Source organism: Hylobates moloch, unplaced genomic scaffold (genome assembly GCF_009828535.3).
Source record: "Hylobates moloch isolate HMO894 unplaced genomic scaffold, HMol_V3 SCAFFOLD_5, whole genome shotgun sequence".
In the NCBI taxonomy this organism is placed as follows: Eukaryota; Metazoa; Chordata; class Mammalia; order Primates; family Hylobatidae; genus Hylobates; species Hylobates moloch.
Genome location: NW_026652280.1, coordinates 97,498,665 through 97,505,913, shown reverse-complemented (window position 1 = coordinate 97,505,913; position 7,249 = coordinate 97,498,665). Strand labels below are relative to the sequence as shown.

Sequence of the window (7,249 nt, the reverse complement as noted above, 5' to 3'; positions counted from 1 at the left end):
AACTTAGTTATGTTCATAGAAAATATATGGCATTTACCAAAAAAAACTATCAGAAATAATAACTTATCAAAATTGGAGGATTTGAGGGCAAAATACCAAGTCAATTTCCTTTTAATAGGTTAGGAGCAAAGAAATGGAAAATAACATTTCAAAACAACACCATTTACAATAGCATCAACATATATTAAGTACCTAGGAAATGATCTAATGAAATATGTACAAAACTGCTGCACTGACAATGTCAAAGCATCACTGAGAGAAATTTAAAACCTAAATAAATGGGGAGTTATACCTTATTTGTAGATAGGCATATTCAAAAATGTTATGAATCTATTCTCCCTAAATTGATCTATAGATTTAATGCAATCCATACTGAAATTCCAGTATGCATTTTTGAACATACTGAATAGCTAATTCTAAAATTTATTTAAATGCAAAGATTTAGAATATCCAAAATAATTTTAAGAAAATAAGAAATGTATAAAATGTCTTCAACACTCTGATTTCAAGGCTTATTACAGTAATGAAGACAGTATGGTATTGGCATAATGATGTACAAATAGATCAATGGAACACAACAGAGAATTTGGAAATAAAACCACATAAAAACAATCAGTTGATATTTTTCTTTTTTAAAATATTTGTGTATTTATTTGTTAATTTATTTTTGAGATGGGGTCTCACTCTGTCACTCAAGCTGGAGTGCAGTGGCACTGATCTCAGCTCACTGTAACCTCCACCTCCTGGGATCAAGGAATCCTCCTACCTCAGCCTCCCGTGTAGCTAGGACCACAGGCACAGGCCACCATGCCTGGTTAATTTTTTTTATTGTTGGTAGAGACGGGATTTCATCATGTTGCCCAGGATAGTCTCAAACTTCTGAGCTCAACAATCTGCCTGCTGCAGCCTCCCAAAGTGCTGAGATTACATGAATAAGTCACCACACCCCAGCTGATTTTTTCTTAAACCAAGATGCCAAGTCAATACACTGAGGAGAAGAAAGACTTATCAGCAAATAGTGCCAGGTCAACTGCATATCTGTATGGAACACATGAATCTTGGATTTTTTTCTGAAGACAATAATAATAATAATAATAACAATTGAGATAGATCACAGACTTCAGCACAAAACACAGTTCCATAAAGCTTCTACAGGAAAACATAGGAAAATGTCTTGGTGGCCTAAGGATAAACAGAGATTTCTTAGAGAGGAAACAAAAAGCTTTACCCATTTAAAGCAATTTGATAAATGGGTCTTCATCAAAATTAATTTTTTTCTTTTAAAGGGCACAATTTTTAAGAGTAGCCAGAACAGAAAAAAGATATTTGTCCCTTGACTATTACAAAAAATTTCTACAAAACAAAGATAAAAGATTATGAGTAATTCAGTTAACAGTGGCAAAACCTTTGAACAGACACTTCACAAAAGAAGATGTGTGAATGTTCAATAAGCACGTGAAAATGTACTTAACCTCATTCATCATCAGGGAAATGTGCACTAAAGTTACAATGAAGTATACATCATATCCATCAGAATGTCTCTAATTGAAAAGACTGACAACGCTAAATGTTGATGAAGATGTAGAGCAACTGGAACTTTCATATATTGCTAGTGATGGTATAAAATGGGACAGTAACTTTGAAGGACTCTTCAGTATTTCTAAAATTAAATATACACCTACCCTGTGACCCAGCAATTCCCTTCCTAATGTTTATTCCAGATAAATAAAAATATGTGTCCTAAAAAGACTTGTACAAAAATGCATATAATGATCTAACTCATCATAGCCAAAAACTAGAAACAAACTAAACGTTCATCAACAGGAGGATAAATAAATTTCAATATATTCATATAGTGGTGAAATATTTAACAATTTTAAAAGGTAAACTACTGTTACATACAACAACACGGATGATTTTCACAAACATTTTATCAAATGAAACAAAGCAGAACAAAAAAGAATACACTGTATGATTCCATTTATATGATGTCTAACATCAAACAAAACTAATTGATAGTACTAAAAATCAGAAAAAAGTTGCTCCAGGGTGAGAAATGTGTACTGAACAGAAAGAGGGATAAGAGAATTTCTTGGTGTGATGTATGTTCTATACTGGAGAGTAGACAGATACATGGGTAGATACAGTTGGTCAAAATATAGATATAGGCATAGATAGATGTGGATGTATATATGAAATAGTGGATTAATTCCACAAATAATTATTGATCAGCTACTATGTACAAGATACTGCTGTGGACACTGGGGATCCATTAGTGATTAACACAGACAAAAACTCTTCTTTCTCAATGGGGTTCACATTCCAGTCAGCATGTAATCAAATTAATTAGCTGCATTATTATTTGAAATAGGTAACAATTAGAAACAATCTTTATGTCCATCAAGAGGAAAGTTTAAATAAATCATGTTACATCCTTGTGTTGGGATATTATTCAGCTATAAAAGTGAATAAATTTTTTATATACTGGTGAGAATAATCTTTAAGACTTCTTGTTTACTGAAGATAGCAAGATACAATAAAATGTGTATAGTGTGCTGCCATTTGTACAAAAATGAGAAGCAAACATATATGTACTTAGCTATCTGTTTATGTATAAAATTTCTCTGAAACATTACCTAAACAATTGATAAGATAGGTTGCTTCCAAAAGATAAAAACTAAAGGATAGGAGTGCATGATCTTTTATACATTTTAAATTTGGAACCATGTAAATATATAACCTATTAGCGAATAAATAAAACAAAAATTGCTTAAAATATTTTACAATTGGAGAAAGCAAACACGTATTCCTTTTTTTAATTATACTTTCAGTTCTAGGGTACATGTGCACAATGTGCAGGTTTGTTACATATGTATACATGTGTCACATTGGTGTGCTGCACCCATTAACTCATCATTTACATTAGGTATATCTCCTAATGCTATCCCTCCCCCCTACCTCATCCCACGACAGGCCCCGGTGTGTGATGTTTCCCTTCCTGTGTCCAAGGGTTCTCATTGTTCAGTTCCTACCTATGAGTGAGAACATGTGGTGTTTGGTTTTCTGTCCTTGCGATAGTTTGCTCAGAGTGATGGTTTCCAGCTTCATCGATGTCTCTACAAAGGACATGAACTCATCCTTTTTATGGCTGCATAGTATTCCATGGTGTGTATGTGCCACATTTTCTTAATACAGTCTATCACTATTGGACATTTGGGTTGGTTCCAAGTCTTTGCTATTGTGAATAGTGCTGCATGTGTCTTTATTGCAGCATGATTTAGAATCCTTTGGCTATATACCCAGTAATGGGATGACTGGGTCAAATGGTATTTCTGCTTCTAGATCCTTATGGAATTGCCACACCATCTTCCACAATGGTTGAACTAGTTTACAGTCCCACCAACAGGCAAACACACATATTTCTAAAGCAACTTTAAATCCTCCATAGCCAGGGTCGACTAGGTACTAAGCATGCCAGGCTCTGCAGAGTGGAGACTTAAATCCAAGGTCATGGCAAAACATCTGAAATTCATTGCCAGGACTGTGATGGTACAGGAAGGAAATGTGGAAGGTGCATATAGGACCCTAAACAGAATCCTTACTATGGATGGGCTCCTTGAGGACATTAAACATTCATGGTATAATGAGAAGCCATGCCACCAGTGACAGAGTGAAAGCTATAAAATGTGCCAGCAGATCTATAACATGGAAATGGCTTGCAAGATCAACTTCTTGATGTGAAAGAATTGGGTAGATCCGTGGCAGGGCTGCTGAGGCCTTTGGATGGGACACTCAGTATGAAACCCTCATCCAACTTTGTCTCCATCTCCTTTCTTTCTACAATCCCATTTCCTATTACCGTTCTCTACAATAAACTCAATCACATGTTTGCAAGAAGGCCTCCACATATAGAAACAATCCTATTAGTCAGATGTGGACCCTCTCTTTTATTAAGTGAAAGAAGAAACTGAGTCTGAAAGTAGTCTGGGAGTAGAATGGTGTTTGCCAGGGCTGGAGGAGGGGGCAATGAGGAGTTATTGTTTAATGGGCACAGAGTTTCAGTTTGGGAAGATGAAAAAGTTCAGGAGATGATGGCTGGGCATGGTGGCTCATGACTGTAATCTCAGCACTTTGGGAGACTAAGGTGGGCAGACCACTTGAGGCCAGGAGTTTGAGAGACCAGCTTGGCCAACATGGTGAAACCTCATCTCTACTAAAAATACAAAAAAAAAATTAAAAAAAAAAATTAGCCAGGCACGGTGGCAGGCACCTGTAGTCCCAGCTACTTCAGAGGCTGAGGCAGGAGAATCACTTGAACCCAGGAGGCAGAGGTTGCAGTGAGTCAAGGCCATGCCACTGCATTCTAGCTCAGGTGACAGAGTGAGACTCCATCAAAAAAAAAAAAACAGGAGAAGGATGATGGATGGTGATCATGGTTGCACAAAAAGGTGAATGTGCTTAATGCCACTGAACTGTATACTTAAATGGTTAAGATGGTAAATTTTATGTTTTACTGCAATGAAAAATTGGTTGAAAGCAAAAAAAGGGAGCCAAGATGGCAGAATAGGAACAGCTCCAGTCTACAGCTTCCAGCATGAGCAAAGCAGAAGACAGGTGATTTCTGCATTTCCAACTGAGGTACTGGGTTCATCTCACAGGGGAGTGCCAGACAGTGGGTGCAGGACAGTGGGTGCAGTGCACCGTGCATGAGCTGAAGAATGACGAAGCATCGCCTCACCCGGGAAGTGCAAGGGGTCAGGGAATTCCCTTTCCTAGTCAAAGAAAGGGGTGACAGACAGAGGGCTCCTGGAAAATTGGGTCACTCTCACCCTAATACTGTGCTCTTCCAATGGGCTTAACAAACGGCACAGCAGGAGATTATATCCCGCACCTGGCTAGGAGGGTCCTATGCCCATGGAGCCTTGCTTATTGCTAGCACAGCAGTCTGAGCTCAAACTGCAAGGTGGCAGTGAGGCTGGGGGAAGGGCACCTGCCATTGCTGAGGCTTGAGTAGGTAAACAAAGTGACTGGGGAGCTCGAACTGGGTGGAGCCCACCACAGCTCAAGGAGGCCTGCCTGCCTCTGTAGGCTCCACCTCTGCGGGCAGGGCACAGACAAACTAAAGACAGCAATAACCTCTGCAATCTTAAATGTCCCTGTCTGAGAGCTTTGAAGAGAGCAGTGGTTCTCCCAGCATGCAGCTGGAGATCTAAGAATGGGCAGACTGCCTCCTCAAGTGGGTCCCTGACCCCCAAGTAGCCTAACTGGGAGGCACCCCCCAGTAGGGGCAGACTGACACCTCACATGGCCGGGTACTCCTCTGAGACAAAACTTCCAGAGGAACGATCAGACAGCAGTATTTGCAGTTCACCAATATCCGTTGTTCTGCAGCCACTGCTGCTGATACCCAGGCAAACAGGGTCTGGAGTGGACCTCCAGTAAACTCCAACAGACCTGCAGCTGAGGGTCCTGACTGTTAGAAGGAAAACTAACAAACAGAAAGGACATCCACACCAAAAACCCTTCTGTATGTCACCATCATCAAAGACCAAAGGTAGATAAAACCACAAAGATGGGCAAAAAACAGAGCAGAAAAACCCAAAACTCTAAAAATCAGAGCGCCTCTCCTCCTCCAAAGGAACGCAGCTCCTCACCACCAATGGATCAAAGCTGGACAGAGAATGACTTTGACGAGTTGAGAGAGGAAGGCTTCAGAAGATCAAACTACTCCGAGCTAAAGGAGGAAGTTCGAACCAATGGCAAAGAAGTTAAAAACTTTGAAAAAAAGTTAGGCAAATGGATAACTAGAATAGCCAATGCAGAGAAGTCCTTAAAGGAACTGATGGAGCTGAAAACCAAGGCATGAGAACTACGTGACAAATGCACAAGCCTCAGTAACTGATGCGATCAACTGGAAGAAAGGGTATGAGTGATGGAAGATGAATGAATGAAATGAAGCATGAAGAGAAGTTTAGAGAAAAAAGAATAAAAAGAAATGAAAAATCCTCCAAGAAATATGGGACTATGTGAAAAGACCAAGTCTACGTCTGATTGGTGTACCTGAAAGTGATGAGGAGAATGGAACCAAGTTGGAAAACACTCTGGAGGACATTATCCAGGAGAACTTCCCCAATGTAGCAAGGCAGGCCAACATTCAAATTCAGGAAATACAGAGAACGCCACAAAGATACTCCTTGAGAAGAGCAACTCCAAGACACACAATTGTCAGATTCACCAAAGTGGAAATGAAGGAAAAAGTGTTAAGGGCAGCCAGAGAGAAAGGTCGGGTTACCCACAAAGGGAAGCCCGTCAGACTAACAGCTGAACTCTTGGCAGAAACTCTGCAAGCCAGAAGACAGTGGGGGCCAATATTCAACATTCTTGAAGAAAAGAATTTTCAACCCAGAATTTCATATCCAGCCAAACTAAGCTTCATAAGTGAAGGAGAAATAAAATCCTTTACAGACAAGCAAATGCTGAGAGATTTTGTCACCACCAGGCCTGCCCTAAAAGAGCTCCTGAAGGAAGCACTAAACATGGAAAGGAACAACCAGTACCAGCCACTGCAAAAACACGCCAAACTGTAAAGACCATTGAGGCTAGGAAGAAACTGCATCAACTACCGAGCAAAATAACCAGCTAACATCATAATGACAGGATCAAATTCACACATAACAATACTAACCTTAAATGTAAATGGGCTAAATGCTCCAATTAAAAGGCACAGACTGGCAAATTGGATAGAGTCAAGACTCATCAGTGTGCTGTATTCAGGAAACCCATCTCACGTGCAGAAACACACATAGGCCCAAAATAAAGGGATGGAGGAAGATCTAACAAGCAAATCGAAAACAAAAAAAGGCAGGGGTTGCAATCCTAGTCTCTGATAAAACAGACTTTAAATCAACAAAGATCAAAAGAGACAAAGAAGGCCACTACATAATGGTAAAGTGATCAATTCAACAAGAAGAACTAACTATCCTAAATATATATGCACCCAATACAGGAGCTCCCAGATTCATAAAGCAAGTCCTTAGTGACCTACAAAGAGACTTAAACTCCCACACAATAATAACGGGAGACTTTAATACCTCACTGTCAATATTAGACAGATCAACGAGACAGAAAGTTAACAAGGATATCCAGGAATTGAACTCAGCTCTGCACCAAGTGGACCTAATAGACATCTACAGAACTCTCCACCCCAAATCAACAGAATATACATTCTTTTCAGCACCACACCACACCT

The 7,249-nt window shown here is 39.5% G+C and overlaps 1 pseudogene; it reads left to right on the top strand.

Moving 5' to 3' along the window:
• Positions 1-3,510: 3,510 nt before the first annotated feature.
• On the top strand, positions 3,511-3,774 carry LOC116468296 (small ribosomal subunit protein bS21m-like; annotated as a pseudogene).
• The last annotated feature ends 3,475 nt before the right edge of the window (positions 3,775-7,249 follow it).